Source organism: Heliangelus exortis, chromosome 9 (assembly GCF_036169615.1).
Source record: "Heliangelus exortis chromosome 9, bHelExo1.hap1, whole genome shotgun sequence".
Taxonomy (NCBI): domain Eukaryota; kingdom Metazoa; phylum Chordata; class Aves; order Apodiformes; family Trochilidae; genus Heliangelus; species Heliangelus exortis.
This window is the reverse complement of record NC_092430.1, coordinates 16864403-16882033: the sequence shown is the minus strand read 5'-3', so window position 1 is coordinate 16882033 and position 17631 is coordinate 16864403. Positions and strand designations below refer to the sequence as shown.

The window sequence follows — 17631 nt, the reverse complement described above, 5'->3', positions numbered from 1 at the left end:
TCTATTTCCTAATCTCTAAGCTGGAAAATTAAGACAGCTTCAATTTTGAGCTCAAGTTCTCCATTAAAGACAAACCAATGTCTTGTTTACATCTAGATAGTCAAAGTTTTTATAAAGTCTGAGGTACACTAGATTCTCAGATACATATAGTAAGTAGCAAACAATGGCAATATTGAACTTTGTCTTCTCCTGCATTATGTAACAAAAGTTAGTTCTGTAAGCACACAGAAAGTGACCCTCACACATTTGCTACACATCTTAAGGAGAAGACTATGTATTTACACTTGGTGTGGGAAAAACTACAGTAGTGAGCTCTGAACACTAAACCCCAGTCTTCAGGGGCTGCCTTATCCTGAGACTTCATCAGGACCACCCACAGAAACAAGAGGTTTGTGTGGCATCAACCCCAGAGAATAAAATGACAGCTTTTGAGGGAACACCCCCATATACCCATTGGGTGTCACCATGAAGTTTCCAAAGCCATTTGTCATCATTCCCAACTAGAAACAAACAGTCCAAGTAGGATTGTTTAGAGGCTTTGTCCAGAAAGACACCCAACAGTAACCGAGGTTCTTGTGAACAACAGGAGGAACCACATCTCAGCTGCATATTGCTAAATCCTGATTAACAGCCAGGGTTTTCAGCTGTGACTGTGAACTTGAGATTCCACTGTCAGATTTCTCCCGAAAGGAGTTATCAGCATGACAAAGTGGTTAGGTGTAGAGGTGACTTACAGGAAACAGTATCACATTAATTCAGCCGTGAGTGAAGCTTTGAGTTGGTTATGTTAATGACTAAGGATATCAGGCAACATTCTTCTGGAGGAATGTCAGGAATAGATAACAAAATAAGCACAAGAAATTTTTATTTTCAGTCAGCCTTTGGGATAACAGTGCACAAATATATCACATTATACAATTTACCCACTCCTTGTATTGGAAGGATTGCTAACCTAACTAGAAGCAGTATTGTGTTCCATTAGAGAGAATGAGTGCAGGGGATTTTACTACCTAGTAATTCTACAGAAGAGTATTTTTATGGGTCAGTCTGTATGCTACACTGTGTCCATAATAATCTATTCTGTAGCTGGTCAGAAGCCCCTTTGATCTTTGGGACAGTTGGTTATATCCTTCTTTTCCTATTTATTCTATCAATAAAATGGGGGAGGATATTTTAATTGCCAGTGATGTATACCCCACCTAAGCTGACTGCCTGCATGCCTTTTTCCTCCTCACTTCAGATGATTTAAGCTTTTCCAAAAGGAAAGTTACACATCTGGAGCCAAGAAATCCATCTGATGTTTTCTTAAAGCAGAAAATTCATAAAATTCTAACCAGGGACAGCCAGCTGGGCAAGCAGAGAGTTAATGTCAAGTCACTTTGGTTTGGAAAGTCAAAGGAAATTCTATTTTAGGAGACAGTGAAAAACTGGCTATTTGCATTGCTTAAAATAAAAATTCTGTCTATGAGAAAATGCTTATTGAGACACTCTAAGGAGGAACTAATTTTCTGTTCATCTGGAGGCATGGGCTGTTTCTAGATCTGTGCTTAAAGGGGGTTCTGCAACAACCCAAATCTCTTGAAAGAAGAGGTTTGCAGAAAGACATGGTAGAAGAACCATTGTTATCCCAATAATGAGTGTACCACCATGTGGTGAAACAGAGCAACCCATCTGGAGACTGAACATCAAGAAACTGACATTTAATACAAGGGGATGTTCTGGGGCTCTATAGACAATTTGTTTTTAGGGGAGACTCTTCAGTGCATTAGAATGCTTGCCTGTCAGTCATAGCCCAGCTTAAGACTTTATTGTTTGACTAATGAAATTACTTTCTTAGAAACTGAAATAAGGAAGAAAAGTCCCTCTGATTATTTCATTTGAACTGTATTAGCCTTAAAGTGACACCTGAAAAGCTCACTCCAGGAATTAGCATGGGTTTGTTGCTTCTGAGGAAAGAGGACATTTGAAAAATATCTGCCCCTCCATTCCTCTTGATGTGTGCTTCTGTCACAGCTGCTGTGCAGAACACAGATTACCATCCCCAGCTGCTTGTTACCTAATTTTCAGATTACCAGCTGAGCTGCTCAGATGAGCACTGCAACCTCCCATTTCAGTCAGAACCAGGCATGTTACCTTACACAGCTTAAGAATAGGTTAGGGAGCAGAGACCTGTGCGGGTCAAGTGGATCAGATTTATAGTTTTACAAACAGCTCAGGTATCAAATTTGAGGAAGAAAGTAAGCAGCAGGTAGGGAGGGATGTGAACAGCAGACCACTCCAGTCACTGCAGCTGCCAGATGCCATGCCCACAGCCTGTCTTGCATCAGATGAACTTGTTCTCTCTGCAGCCTCATGCTGCCTTCTCCAGCACTAACTCATCTGAGGAGGTTTCTCACATCACCATGCTTAGTGACCCTTGCAGCACCAGTTCTAAAGCCCTAGCTTAGCATTATCAGTTTTGCATTTTAACTTCACATTGCTAAGTTTGTGGTTATGTAAAGGCTCCTAAGAGAAATGCTTTTTAATGCTGGTAAAAAGTTGCTGGTGACAAGTTACCACCCAGCAACCAGGCAAAGTCACAAAGAGGGTTTGAGGCCATGTAGCAAGTGCTTGTAGAGTCCCAGTTCTACAGCTCCCATAATGAGCCAAGCAAAGGAAATTTTTGGCTAAAAAAACCAAAAAAAAAAATCACATGCAGCCTTGGAGAAAATATAAATTATTTTTAAAGTACTCTTTCCAGGAAGAAAGGCCAGTAAGTTTCTCAAGCTAGCATGGGCTGTTTACTCATGGTACCCTCATTAATTCACAAGGAATCATTACAGTTATGCTATTGCCATAAAACCACAGTATTTAAACAGCCCCAGGAAGGAATAATTTTATGCACTTCCCCCTGTAATTCCTTTGAAGTGAACATTATTTTAGTATAATACTAACCATACATTCAGCTTCTGTAGAAAAAACATTTGGCTTCATAGAAAGAAAAAAATGGTTCCTTGGTTCTCCTAGCACCCTCCATTCTGCCATTAGAAGTCCCTTAGAGTTGTAAGCAAAAATAATCTCACTAAACTATAGATATGTTTTAAAGTAGCCTGAACTAAAGTATTACTGGCAAAATAAAACCAAAGACTCTCCAAAAAAAGTTATAAGCTTACCTCTTCAAAGCTGGTCTGTTCCTCAGAGAAGATCAAAGCTCTTGCTACTGGCAGCCCCACCATGATCTCCTTTTCCCCATCTATACAAAGGCATTAACCAGGCACCCTCCCAAGCCCTGTAACCATACTGTCCCCCTCCAGGCCCTTTATCTCAGTTAAATACAGCCCTGCCACCAGCCAGGTGAAAATGTTTCACAGTTCATGAATTTGTTTCACTGATAAAACAGTAGTTTCTTGTTTCTCTTAATAGCATTGTTTGCACAAATCCCAGTTTTGCTGGGTCTGAAATAGTAAATGCAGTGAATGAGGCAGAGGGGTGTTTGAAAATGTGCAAATTCAAATAAATAAAGACTATATAATAATGTAGACACACCTGTAAAGGGTTCAGATAATGCCAATTAGGACAATATTTCAGCTCTTTATGTGTACCATCACAACATTAACATCAACCTTAACATAAATGCTTATACAAAGTTCACACTTTGAAACACGAAAATAATATCTTAAAAACATAATATTATGAGTTATATGTAAGTCTAGCTTTTCAATAACTACATTGTTATTCTTTTGTCATTATTAATAATTACAAGTATCCACTTGTGACCTACATCTGAGTGTTTCACTTATACATGCTGTTCTTCACAGAAAAATACTTCTTGGCTTCAGCTGAAAAATATACTAATAGATTCTGATTAAAACTGTAAAAGTCTTTATCAAATACTCTGAAAATTTAACATATAGTTACAAGCTTGTTAAAATAATAAAATTACAATCCCAACATAAAAGTAACTGTAGATGTTATTGACAACAAAGGCCATAACAGATACTTGGAATTAACAAAGGTCATTGCTTTTTTGTCATTTCAGTGGAGATTTTATTATTTTATCCCCACACTAATGTTTTTCATCTGAATTTGAGTGCATGTTGAAGCAGAGAGATGATGGTTTGGGCACAGACCCTGTATCTTCAAGAGATCCCCTAGTGGCATCCCCTATTCACATGAACATAATTTACATCAGTGTATCTGTGGAGGATGGTTAAAGTACAACATACAGAACCAAATATTAGTATTTTAGTTATTCTAAACTCATTCCATCTTTTTTTTTTTACTTGCAATTTCCAGGTTTTACTGTAATGCTTTTCTGAATGACTTCCTCTCTTTTCAGACTGTGATTCTGTCTAACACTGTCTAAAATGTTTGGATGGTTAAATTGTCAAATCACTAATCCACACTGCAAAATTAAGCACTTCTCATATTCTAATAGGTTCCTAAAAAAAGCACAGTAATTCTGATATGGAGTCCTTGTTTTCTGAGAGTTCTGCCTCAATCTGCTTAAATCCCCCTTTATTCCTCTTCTCTGCCTCTGCTTTCAGCATCCTCTAGTCCATTTACAAGATTAGTTTCCTCATGTAACTGCCAATCATTCCTCCTGACTGTATTTTCAATTTTGTTTTGTTTCTGCACTTGATCTGTATGCTTGAAGTTTTCCTCCCTTCCTCAGAAAAGACAGGATGATGAACTTGTTTTCCTGTAATAATCTTAGTCCTGACAGTTTTAAGTGGAAAACCAAAACCTGTTTGATCTATATTGCAGCATGTGGCACAGCCATAAAGGGAATTTACTGTTTTCACTTTGTTAAGTAACTTGCTTGTGTCCAGTGTAGCAGCTATTGATTTTTATATCCTATATTTTTAATAACACGTCCTAAAATGAGCTGTCAACTTCATGTTTGTATAGCAGCCTCCTATCATGTCAACAGAAATTGTTCATGGCTCTCAAAAATAACAGTGCCATGACAGCAGAGACAGGTTTTTAAAAGATACCATAAAGTGGTTCTTTCAATGACTTGTGTAGTGCTCCAAAGTGCCTCCTTTAGTGGCTCAGATCCATGACCTATTTTTCATTTGTCCCTTGGAGAATCACCTCTGATTCTCACTGTGGTCTTGTCCTGTGAGTTTAGAGGGCCACTCACATTCACCTAACTAATCAAATACTCACTTACTCCCTTTGCTTGGTGTTGAGAGTGTTCATGATCATTTTTTGTCAGTTCACCTCTGGAAAAATAGGGTAGCTGGCAGTGAATATGCTCTTTGTGTTCACAGTCCTGGCTGTAAGGGTTGTACAGTTTGTAAGGCTAAAGTAAGCCCATTTCTCATGCACACATAGCCCAACTTCAAACCAAACCAACCCAAACAGACAAACAAAAACCACAAACAAACCAAAACAGACAAAAAAAGACCCACAAAACCGAAGTATTTGTATCTCCAGTGAAATTCAGGCCAGTATCACATGGATTGTATGTCTGAGGAACCATTTAAGCTAATGCCAGGAAAGGGTGGCTTGTTCCCCTCCTGTGCTGCATCAGCAAATAGGGGATTCACTTTTGTCACTGTGGACTTCATAAAAGTGCTTGTTAAAGCTGCTTCTTTGGCTGATTTGAACTTTTGTTTATTAAGTGAAAGGTGTTAGTGCCAGGGCTAAATACTGTTTTACTATGAAATCTCAGTGAGATGAAAGCTCCCTGCGATTCTCTGATTATGTTTCAAGGATACTGAGTTGCTTTCCCAGAGGACCTGTGGTGATCCCTAGATGAATCCCTAGTTACAGAATAACACTGAATTGAAACAGTGAGGGGTACTCTGGCTGTGAGGTTTTTCACGGCAGTGTTAAAGGTGCAAAGGCTCTGAAAAGCCTGAAGTCCTTTGAGTAAACAGCTTATAGTAGTGCTGAGTGACTTCTGCCCTACCAGTTCCAGTCTTACATTCATGCTGGTGCAGATATGATAAATACTGCTATGAGATTGAACAAAACAGTACAACCTCTTCAGCTGGTATTATTTCTGTTGCAGTAGTTAGTTTTCATTCTGGTCATAAACACACATCCTTATGGACTAATCAACAGATGTACTGCATCAACAGCACTTCTTTCACCTTTTCCCTGAAGGCTGCAATTGCTTTGAGAGCTATGTGAAGAGTATCTTTTCTGGGTTTTGTTCATTTTTGTCAGTTGTTAGCATTATTTGTGAGAGAAGGCAAATAAGCACACCTAGAAAAGGAAGTTCAATTGTCTGGCCTGTTTTCCTGAAGAGCATGTGGAGCTGTAATCCCACCCTGAGGGAATGCACACCACCTTTATGCCAACTGGCTTGGGCAATACAGAGCTTGTTGGGGCCAGTTTTTGACTGATGTTGCTACACTTTGTAAATTTACTGCACTGAGATAAAGCTCTGTCTGTACTTTTCTTTCCCAGTGTCAAACACTTGCAAAAAGCTCCAATCTAGATAAAACTGTAGGGTTTATATGTTTAAAATTTACTTCATCTTAACTATTTCTGCTTTATTTGCCCACTGTGCATACCTGTATCCCAGGATGAGTGTGTCTCATTCCAAAACACAGAAGTCACTTCAAAGCTTTGTAATTGGACGGTCTTGATGCAGAATAGGAACATTCAGGTAAGGGTTAAGTAAGAGATAGTTAGCTCAACTCTAAATTCATTCCATACCTCAGTCTGGATTGGCTCCTGGGCATTGACAAACTCCTAATTAATTCAGTTGATGATGAAAGATACTGTGTAAAAATTAACATTGTTTTGATAAGGTATTAAGGAACAAATTCTCTTTGAGTATAGCAAGGGTATGTATGAAAAATATAAGGGTGGCCTTCTTGGAAAACAGTAATGTAATTGCAAGCTCGTGTTCTGACTGCCTTATCAGAGAACATGCATCCTCATTGGCATCTTTGCTTGATTACAATGGAAAAAGACAGAAAATATGCAATTAGAGCAGACTTATTTAAATGAAAGGATATTCAGATGCCACACAACTGAGTATTCAGCTAAGGACTTCTAGCTAAAATTGTTGGCTAGATTTTCAGTTTAAATAACACTAATTTATTGCTGCTGCCTGTACTTGCTTTGTAGTATGCCCTCACTACTGACAAAGGATAAATTCTTTTTTTGTTTCAACTGTGATCTTCTTTTTCTCTTCCCACTTCTCACCCTAAAGCAGCCTCTTATAAATGTGAACAGAGAAATGAGGTTAATTACTTCGATTATGTTTCTTGTATCCTTGTTATACCAATGAATCTTGGACAGAAATACTACAAAATCTATTATTGGCCAGTTCAAAAATAGATGGACTTTGCTCTGAATGTGTAACAGAGGACATTCTAGTAGGGAATAGTGTGTTTATTGAGCTTTATGAATATGAAAAACAAAACCCTTGTTCCCTAGGTTGTGGTTTAAGTGCCAGCTAGGCATGGGCAAATCCACCATTAAAATCAGATCTCCCAGGAACATACAATACCTTAGGGAAAATTAGCAGACATCTTTTGTATAGCCATAAAGAAATATATTTTCAAAAGGAAATAGTTTGTTTTTATCCTATAATACCTTCTCACAAAAATAGTTTAATACTAGTAGAAGATTAAAATTATCCAGTCATATAAGTGTCTAATCTTTATGGCAAATCAGCATAGATTTTGAGTTAAATCTCAAAGACTCTTGCTTTCTCGGGGGTTGTGTGTGTGTTGCTTAATCTCCCTGGCCAGTATAGAGGATGTTGTGATCTCCTCATTAAAGACGTCACACTGAGAAGATTGTAGTAGAGGAATAAATAGAACAAGTGTTAGGAAGCCAAGCAGCTCATCTTGGTTGAACTAAAACGCACTCCACACAAACTGACTTCCCCATAGGTTTGTTTCTTCTAACTCTGAGTAAGCTACAGTTACCATTTGCAAAATATCCAGCTAGCCCATGCGAGGCTGTTCTACCTACATTTGCATCCTTTTCTGACATGTTGTTTTACTTATTAGTTAAAAAAAAAAAAAAAGCAAATATTTTTTACCAAAAGTTACTCCTCTGGTAGAGAGAGCAGACATGGACAGTGACTACCAAGGTGCAAACAAATAGGCTCAAAATGCCATGGGTGAGGCTCAGTAGAAAGCTTGAGCACTTGAAGGTCTGCTGTATCTTGGCTGGCTGTGTGCGTGCCCATCTCGTTATTGTTAATAACTGAAAATTGTTAAAATTGAAAATTGTTATTGTTAATAACGGAAATCCTGGCCTAGATTGCTGAGGGTGCAGCACTCCAAAACAAAACACCAAAGCCATTCTGGGTAGGTGCTGTCAGACCTCTTCAGGCTGATTATCTCTGTCTGGGTGCTGGATGTATATTCACAGTGTGCATCTTTGCTAACATAACTGCTGCTGCTCCTTATGATTGGCCTATGTGGAGAAATCTCATCAGATAAGCCTGGGAAATGTTCAGACATCCTTCACAAATAGAGGAGATCCATCAAAACAAATAAACATGTTTCTGCATGGAATTTTGTAAAAGGAAAAATGGCAATCCTGTATTTAGGAGATCAAGTAAAGGTACATAACTAAAATTTGAAAGATTTCCCACTGAAATGCTAAACATTAATAGATTTCATTAAAACGATAGAAGAATGAATGAAAAATAAGTCCTTGCCCATTCTCAGATTAATCTGGTGAGGCTGGAACTACTGGAAACTTTTTCAAGCAAAGTTAAGTTAGGAAAAGCTTGCTCTTGGAACTTGAATGCTTTTTTCCAGAAGTGTTTTTTAATCTGGACTGTACTCAGACCTTATTCTGCTCTGATCCCCAAAGAATGTGATTTTAAAAGGAAACCAGGCAAGATGCAGCATGGTGGACATCTTCCCATAATGGCTGCTGACTTGCAATCCAACTCTGGGAAGCTTCAATGGACATGGAAAGAGCCAGTCCCAAAATATTGTTCCATTGCAATATAGTGTAGGGAAATACCTCAGTGTTACAGGTCCATTCATGGATCCTTTTAATAGAGGTGGAAAGTGGCATTCATTTTGGAAGCAAAACTTTGCCTAGCACAGGGAGATTATTTTTAGTATTGAACCAACTCCAGGACTTGGCATTTTCTCTGAAATTTAGATTAATGGCTTGATCACTGACTGCCCATGCTCAAGGAGTCTGACTGTCACAGTGCTGATGAAATGAAGGAGGTACCAGGCTATTTGGACTTGAAAAAAAAATGTTTATATTGGTTCAGCTCTTAAGAGTCCTTATAGATGGTAATGTCTGATTGTCATTCTGTACAAAATGGATGGCCACTTTGTACAAAATGGTGTCTGCCTCTCCCTGCCAGCAATGAACAGCCATGGCATTTGTCCTAAGACTTTGTCCTTTCAGATTAACTGCTGACTATGTTTTGCAAAATTATTGCTACACTTCCCAGAGCTGGCAGTTTTGAGGACAATTTGAATACATGGAAAAGTGCTGTGTTCCCACTCATTCATTGGGCTCCCTTTTAAACTTAACAAAATTTTGTGGAAAGAAGCCTTGTATATAAAAAGCCTTGCCTGTCAGAAAGTGCATATCGGGGGCATCTCTGATTTTTAAAGTGGGAGAAACTTATTAACATAGCTGACCACTTGTCTTAAACGAACAAAGAAACCACCTCTGCTATTAAGCATGACCCATATACGGGCTTCACTGAAGCACTTTGTCTGAGCTCAAAATGTGCTTAAGTGTCCAGAGTTAAAGACTAAAAAGAAAAGGAAATTCAGCATTTTCACATGAACTCTGAATTAAAATGATCCAAGAAGGGAATAAATGTGGTATTTTCCCCTGGGACTCTCCTATTTTATATTTCTGGTGGTTTTAAGTTGTTTTAATAAACAAGAATGTTATTGATAAGATTCTGATATTTACTCATATTGCTAGCTAGAAGCATTTTTCTTCTGTTGCCAGACCTCATGCATCTTATTTTTGTCCTGTTTTAATATGCCATTCTAGATGTAGCACTTCTAATTCTGCAAACAGCCATCTTTATTTCCTTCCTGCTCCCCACTTCTATTAGTAATGCTTGGCAGTGATTCAGAACCACCCTGCATTCTCGTTAGGGTGAATGAGAAGCCACCAAAAGCAAGAAAAACACAGAATGAAGGCAACCACTGGCACCCGCTCTGTAGCATGATTGCAGCAATCTGTGCTACTGCGAAGTCACTCCAAGTTAAAGTAAGAGTTTCCATTAGCCAGAGCACAGCTCCTGGCTCTCTAAAAAGAGAGACAGTCTTCTCTACTGAAGCACAAACTAAACTTAACTACTTAAAGCCAAACATCTCCTGAGATCTCTTTCCTCTTCTCTTATTGATTCATTGTGTGGCTGTGGGCAAGTCTCCATGTGTGTTTCCCAGTCTCCACAATATAGTTATTAAAAAGCTACTTTGAGAACATTATTTGAAGTGTTTGAAACATCGTGTAGGACTAGGAATTGTTTAAGTTATTCCTCACTGAGTTGCAGTGCACTGTCTGTCCAGTGGGACATCATGTCTTTCTAGTTAAATTAATTACAGGATTCATCTCCTGTCCATGGTAGATGATGGTGGCAGTGTGACGCTGGTAGCACAGTGAATGAGTTCATGCCAAAGCTCCATATCCCATCCATTTCCAATCTGTGGATCTGTTTTTAGAAGTAAATGATATATTAGTACCTCCAGTGAACATCACACCCTCCCAAAAGCATGGATCTGATAAATCTAAGGATTATCAGAAGTACTCTTTGGAGCTCAATAGGCTGGTGTGCAAGAGAGCTCAAAAGAATAGAAATTAGACATTAATGAAGGAAAAGGTACATAGTCACAACATAAGCACTGGCAGTTGGAAATGATCTAAGCATTTTGTGGTGTTGGTTGCTTATTTTACCAGGGGGACACTTTCAGACCAAAATGCTGCTTGGAGTTCAGGGGACAGATAAACTGAACAGCGGGGGAACCTGCTGATGCTCAGCTTTGCCATTTTCAATAAACATCACTTCACTCAACAGAGAAATTACTGCAGAGGCCTTCAAGGAACAAAGGCATCAACTGGGCACAAGCAGTGCTATATAAAACTGCCTTTTTAAAAGCCTTTTAGGATTTTTTTTCCACACTTCACTCAAGGGTACAGGTCATTCAAGTGAAACTGTATGAAAATGCCAACTAAGAAGCCATGTTTATCCCATTTAAAATGTGGTCAAAGAAGTCTTTGTTCCTCTGCTCAGGTCTGTGCCCTGTCAGTATGGGGAAGTGTGAAGATCCTTTTAGACAAGTTAAAAAAAATCCACTCCTACAGTGTTGCAAAAATGAAATGGAATCAAGCCAAGCTTTCCTTTATAAGCAAGCCAATATAATGGGTATTTTAAAACAATTAAATAATGGTATAAAATAAAGAGGCATATCAGGGTTCAAAATACCTCATTCAATTAGAGGTAATTTCATTTCATGACTGTCATGACACCCTCTGTTTCAAGTCTGTCAAGAACAATAGGCCATAATGATTTACAGGGATGCAAATTCCTCTGAGGGCTTCTGGTTACAACCTCATCTATGAAAATTAAGTTATTCACCAGAACCCCTTGATAGATTATTTCCATGAAACTCCCTCTAGTTCACTTACTGCTGAGAACCTTGAAATATTATCATAATAGGTTCAGCTGTGTTGAAATAATTGAATGTTCTGAAGTAGTGAAGATGAAATGAAGTTGCTTCAATCTCTGAATCACTTTCAGCATTCACTTGCAGGAAGGAAAATTGTTTGATGTGCTAAAATTAACAAGTGGGCAAACTGAATCACACACTTTTTATTCCAAGTTGCTTTGGGGTTTAAGCATTTACCTTAATTTTAAGCATTCTGCATTAAAAAAATTCTATCCAGTTAGATATGAATTGTGAGAATGTTCATCTTTTAATTGCCTCTCCCTCATTACAGAGGTCCTTGGAGTGGCTTCTCAAACTGTCCCACAGGCTGCCTCACTGTCCAGTATAGCTGGGGCATCTTCTGTAAGGGGGTCCCTTACAGTGTTTTATGTTTCAGTTGTATTTTTATTTTCCCTGGTGCATGTGGTGTCTGTTAGCTTTTTCCTTAGTTACATTCAGTTTTATTCTTTCCATTGAGCTACAAGCAGCCCACTTTAAAATTGCATTTCGATAAAGCCCTGTGGATTTTAAAGGTCACAGTCTTTTTTCATATGAATACATCATTCCCATTGATTCACCTGCTGTTCCTGCATACTCAGAGTATTGCTGATGACATTAATTATGTTAATATTCAAAGGGTTCTTAGCATGAGCTCAAGCTTTTCTAATGTGCTAATTTTTGAGATCCATTTAAAAGGCAGGGAAGGTGGGGAGGAGTTGAGTGTTATCACACGGGAAAAGAGAAAAGAATTTTTTTGTGCAACTCTGAGATGGTTGTGCAAGCAATGCTGAGTTTTTCTAAGTTCTGCTACCTAAGATGTAAAGCGATCTCCAGATGTGATTGTATGTTGTCTTTCCTGCTGAGTAGCAAACAAAACACTTCCACTGATCTGGCACAGAAAGCATCTTTCTCCCTCTGATGGCAGAACCTGCCCCATAAGTTGGCAATTTGGATGAGTAGATTTGTTTGGAGCTTTTTCCCACTTCAAACAACGTTGTGTTCTGTGTATGACAAGTGCATTATGGTTTTTGCTTTAGCTTTCATTGTTAGGGATCTCAAAACTTAAGTGTTTACTTTTAGGGCTTAGAAGTGGTTAAGTCTTTTTAGGTTAAGCTTAGTTTCTAGAAAAGTGCATAGCACATGCTGCAGAAACCTTGTCTATGTGGCCTTCACTGGTACATCAGGGTACCAAGGCAGACAGGAGCTTTCTGGTCTAGGCAGGAGCTTCTGGGCAATGTCAGATTGTTGTTGTTGTCTGAAGAAACCGAAGGCTGCTTGCAAATGCCTAAATTGGTTCCTGGGGCTCAGCAGTGACACAAATTGCTGGAATTTTTAAGAGAGTTAAACTTATACAAAATTAGAGTCAGGTGGACAGAGAAAAAGAAGTCTTCCGTCCCCAGCATCTCCTGTCATTTGGAGAAGCACAGTAACCCATATCTTGTGCATCACTCAAGGAAAGTTGGTTTGTAATAGCAGACTTTTAAAAAATAACCAGCTCCTGTAAGATGCCATAGCATGCTTTCTGACTAATCTGGAACCCCAGAGAGTGTGCTGCTCTTTGAAAGCAGAAGTTGGCAGTGCTGTATCAAAAGGCTTAGGTAATGTTTGAGGAATATCTTCCATTTTGTTTGTTTGCTTTGGTACTTCTTTTACTACACAGAATGGATGGACACTCATTCAGTTCCTTCAGATATGATTTTGCTTTGAATTTCAGCCATAGGCTAGGAGGGAAAACTCCTTAACACACTGGAAACATATGGATACTTGTGTTTAATTGAACACCAAAGACAGCAGCATTTCTCTTGAGTGCAGTGAACTCAAAGACCTGATGCAGTAGAATGTCTGTGCATATGCTTAAATTTAAGCACACAAGAGTTATGTGGAAGAGGGATTTGGGATTTGTAATAAAAAGTGAGATTAGAGATTGGAAAGATTAGAGAATGAATGGCCTGAGTGGAGTAGAAGCATAAGGCTGCTTGGGTGTGCTGCTTTGTAATCATGGTGTGTAGGTCCTCACTCCTCACACTGGGTTGAAAAAACTGAGATGCAAATATTCTTCCTGGAAAATATGTCTGATAGAAAAATAATTCCTAAAGCTTGATCTTAGTTTACCTGTAACATTCTATAACATCATGAGGGGCTGGTTGTGTCTGCTGTTCACAACAGACAAGGTAAAGTTAGGAGTGAACATTGGGCTGTCCAGATCAGAAGCTTTTCTAGGTCTGCAACAGAGATGAAAGTCTGAGTTGTTCTAGGCTTTCAGCTCCACCTTGTTCACCTTTTCTCTGTGACTTATCCCACAGGACAATTCTTACTAACATGGGTTTGTTGAGATCCTGTTTGCAGCTGGCATGTAGTGAACTGTTCTTAACATTGGATTTTGTGCATTCCCCCCCCCCCCAAAAAAAAAAAAAAAAATAGAAGCTGGCAAAGATGATGAAAGACCTTCCCTTCTCAGAGAGGTTATGAACATTAGGCTTGCTTTTATTATGAAAGATAAGAGTGCAGCAGTTCCTAAGATTTTAGAATGGTGTAGACAGCAAAGAATAAAATGAAAAATGGACCATTATAATAGAAGAAATGACACCTACTGCTTGCTGTAGCCTTTGAAATATTAGAAAAATGCTAAACATTAAAACATAAAAACAATAGTCAGGGACATTGGAGCAGAACTTCTTTAACTCCATAATACTTTAAATTTTTGTACTCCTTCTCTTCCTTCAAGGTAATTCTTGATTACCAGCATGGTAATACATGGTATTAATGCTAAAGCACTTAAAGATAAGTATGTATATTCTGATTTTTTTAAAAGAAGTTATGTCTCACATACAAAGAAGAGAAAGAGTTTCTGTTCTGAGATCAGAGATATTTGAAGCAACAAAACTTGGATTGGATTTAGAAATGCACAAACTGTTTCCCATCATCAGGCTAAGCAAAGCAGAACTGTGAGGAAGCTAATTCATGTCATGTATATAAAGCAAGTCGAATTCCAGCTACTACAAAGCTTTTATGTAAGACTTTGCTGACCCAATAGGTGGTGGAATATAAATAGATCAACAGTACACCCTTCCTTCTGCTGTTCTACCTAATCCTTCCTTGCCTTCAGGATTGAAGAGCATTTGATCTATTGAATCTTAAATCAGACATTGTTTCCTACAAAAAACAAACCCAGAAGAATGAAAATTTAATGGTGTAAGAGTGTTGTGATTTTACAATGAAAAGATGAATTAGGACTATACTATTCTCTTTCTTTTTTCCCATATGTATTAACTTCACAAAGCTGTAACTGCTTGGCTCTACTTGCACTCCTTAGCTACCTCTGCCAGGTGGCTTGATGTGAGCCTCTGCAAGAAGAGTAATTGTGTTAAACCTATATTAATTTAATTTCTCCTTTTCAATAATGCTTAAAATGCCCTCTTCATTCTGCCTACAGGTCTCCACTGCTGCTCCAAAGATGGAGCAGTTTTTATTTTTAGTAACAATATCTCTCATGCTGGGATGGAAGAATCTTAAACCAATTAAACACATTAGAAGATAACAGTGTGTGTGGGTTTGGTTCAAGATCTCCATTTTCTTCACTCTGGGATATGTCCTAATACCAGCCTTTCGATCCAAGATGACAGAAATAGTGTGATAAGCTGCTAACTAGGTAAGCAGTACAGCTGCTGCTTTGTCAGGTATTCCCTTGCCAAAAAAAAAAAAAAAAAAAAGCACTTGTGATGGGTTTTGCCTTTTTTCTTTTTTTTTTAATTCCTTTAGAGTTAGGTTTTATAAATGGTCTCAATTTTGATGTAGGAAATTTTTTTCAGATTTCTGTTTCTTTTTAAACATTTGTTTTTTTCAGGGATCTAATTTCTTGAAGTGTTTTTTTCCAAGAGAGGAGGATTGTGTGTGTGCCCTTTTAAGATCTGATGATTTGTTCTTTCCTTTTAATAATGCTTAGTTACTGGGAAAAAACGTATGCAGTGGCTGGAGTATTCTGATCTCTTACAACATGTCTGGATCCACATGTTTTAACTCTTTGTATACACTGTGAATAGCAGTTTTATTTAATTTTTTTATTTGCAGAAGTTGGAAAAACATGTCCTGAATCTGCATATGCATCTGTCTATGCCAGAAGGCCTTTGGTTGTTCTGACACCAAATCTTTATTCATTTGATAGGGAATTTACATGGGTTAGCAATGCCCAGATGGTTTAAATACAAGATATTTTTTAGGAATGGTGGCATGCATTGCTGACCTGAATGCTGTCATCAGCAGGGATATAATCTTTATCTTTTTGCTTATTCTTAATCTTTAATTTTACAATTCAGTACAAAGCATGGGGTGGTCTGTCCTGCATGGATTTACTCTTACAATGGAACATGAATACAGAGAAAAGTCTGATAGCCCTTTACAGAAGTCCAGCACCCCAAATGTCAACATATCTAGCATTGTTCAGCGTGGCAACATAACTTGTATTATCTCTCTTGGACTAATTGAAAGATAAACCCTTACAGGGAGAAGTAATAGAGGTCTACAAAAGTGTTTTCTCTCACACAAATTAGTAGGTCACTGTCAGTAACTGTGTATTTCTAGGAAGGATAATAACTAAGCTCTGAGGCTTCATACTCTCATTGAAAGGCATTTCTAATACAATACTTTGGAAAATGGCAAATGTGTTTTCACAGTACTCCAAAAACTGATAAGGGAAAAGGGAAGGTAAGACAAGGCATGGAAAAGAAAAGGGAAGATAGTCCATTAGTTAAGAGTACTGGTGTAGCACCTGGGAGACTGGATCAGTTCCTGTGCAGTGCTGGGTTTGCTGTTCCTAGATAGTGTTTCTTCTCCTGATCAGAGAAACCTGACTACACCTCAGTTTGGCACTTAGACAGCCTCTGGCCAGGCCTGTGAACTCATAACTGTCACTGATGTTGACAGTGAACAAATACTAATTAAATACTTCCGAAGAGGATAATTTTTTTAAAGTAATACAGATTTTTTTATAATCAAGTGCTCTATTTACTGAGTTACAGCACTGCTAATAGTGAAGAGCGTTTACATTTCAAGGTGTTGTGAAGATAAATGAATTCATCAGTGAGATGCTCAGGTTGTCTTGTTTGGTATTTTTCCCTCATACAGGCATTTGATAGATTGCACATTTCTTTCTATAAGCTACAAATAGCTTAGTTTGTGTGTTTGTCTGTGGAAAGATGTATCTAAAAATGGTAAATTTTTATGGGCATTTTAAGTGACAGTTGGGGTAGTTCCATCCTGCAGTTTGTGTTGGCTGGGGACTTTGAGTTTTCTAGGCAGCACCACACAAAGTGCCCAGCCCTGCTGCAGGTTCTTCTCACCACGCTGCTGCTCATTTTCTCTCTCTGACTTGCTGGCCTACAGCTGCCATCTCCCTTGGTTTCCTATCTGGAGAGAGAATTCCACTTTCCAGCTTTCTGCCAGGATATGGAGGTAGCGTATTGAGCATTCCAAGGATGATGCATTCCATCTTCTCCCCCTTTCACTTTTCCATTAATCCCAGAACAAGTGGTAGATATTATGTGGTTTAGAACAGGACTAGAATGACGTGAGCAGGCTGCCCTATGCCCCCTTCCTCCCTTGCTCCTAGTTGTTGCCAAGTTTTAGAAGCTGCAAGGCCGTGCCTGTGTAAATGGCCCCTGTTCAAGAATTTCCACCTTTCAGCTCCCCCTTGTCCTTTCAGTGGGACATGGAAAGTCTGGCCAGCTGTCAGGAAGGGAAAGGTTCCTCACATCTGCTGTGAAGCAGACATCTTCCCTACTCTATACGTATAAGTTTAAACAAATATTACCCTGTAATGCAAAATCTGCTAAAGCATCTGTTTCTTCCCTGAAACTCTGGAAAAATTATGAGTTTGTATGGATCTGCCTGGAAATTGTGTGTGCTAGAGGATGAATTCAATGTGCATATCTCTGTCAGTTCCTATTTATACCTCCATCAAGGTCCATGTCATTCCTCTTCTGTTACTCTACCTCCCAGTCAGTTCCTCGAGCAGTTACTTGCTTTTCCC

General features: G+C 38.6%; 1 protein-coding gene across 1 annotated transcript in view; it reads left to right on the top strand.

Annotated features, from left to right (window-relative positions):
• Window positions 1–17631, top strand: part of PDE6D (phosphodiesterase 6D) — a 32703-nt gene that overhangs the window by 6615 nt on the left and 8457 nt on the right. The gene's annotated exons all lie outside the window — the stretch shown is intronic.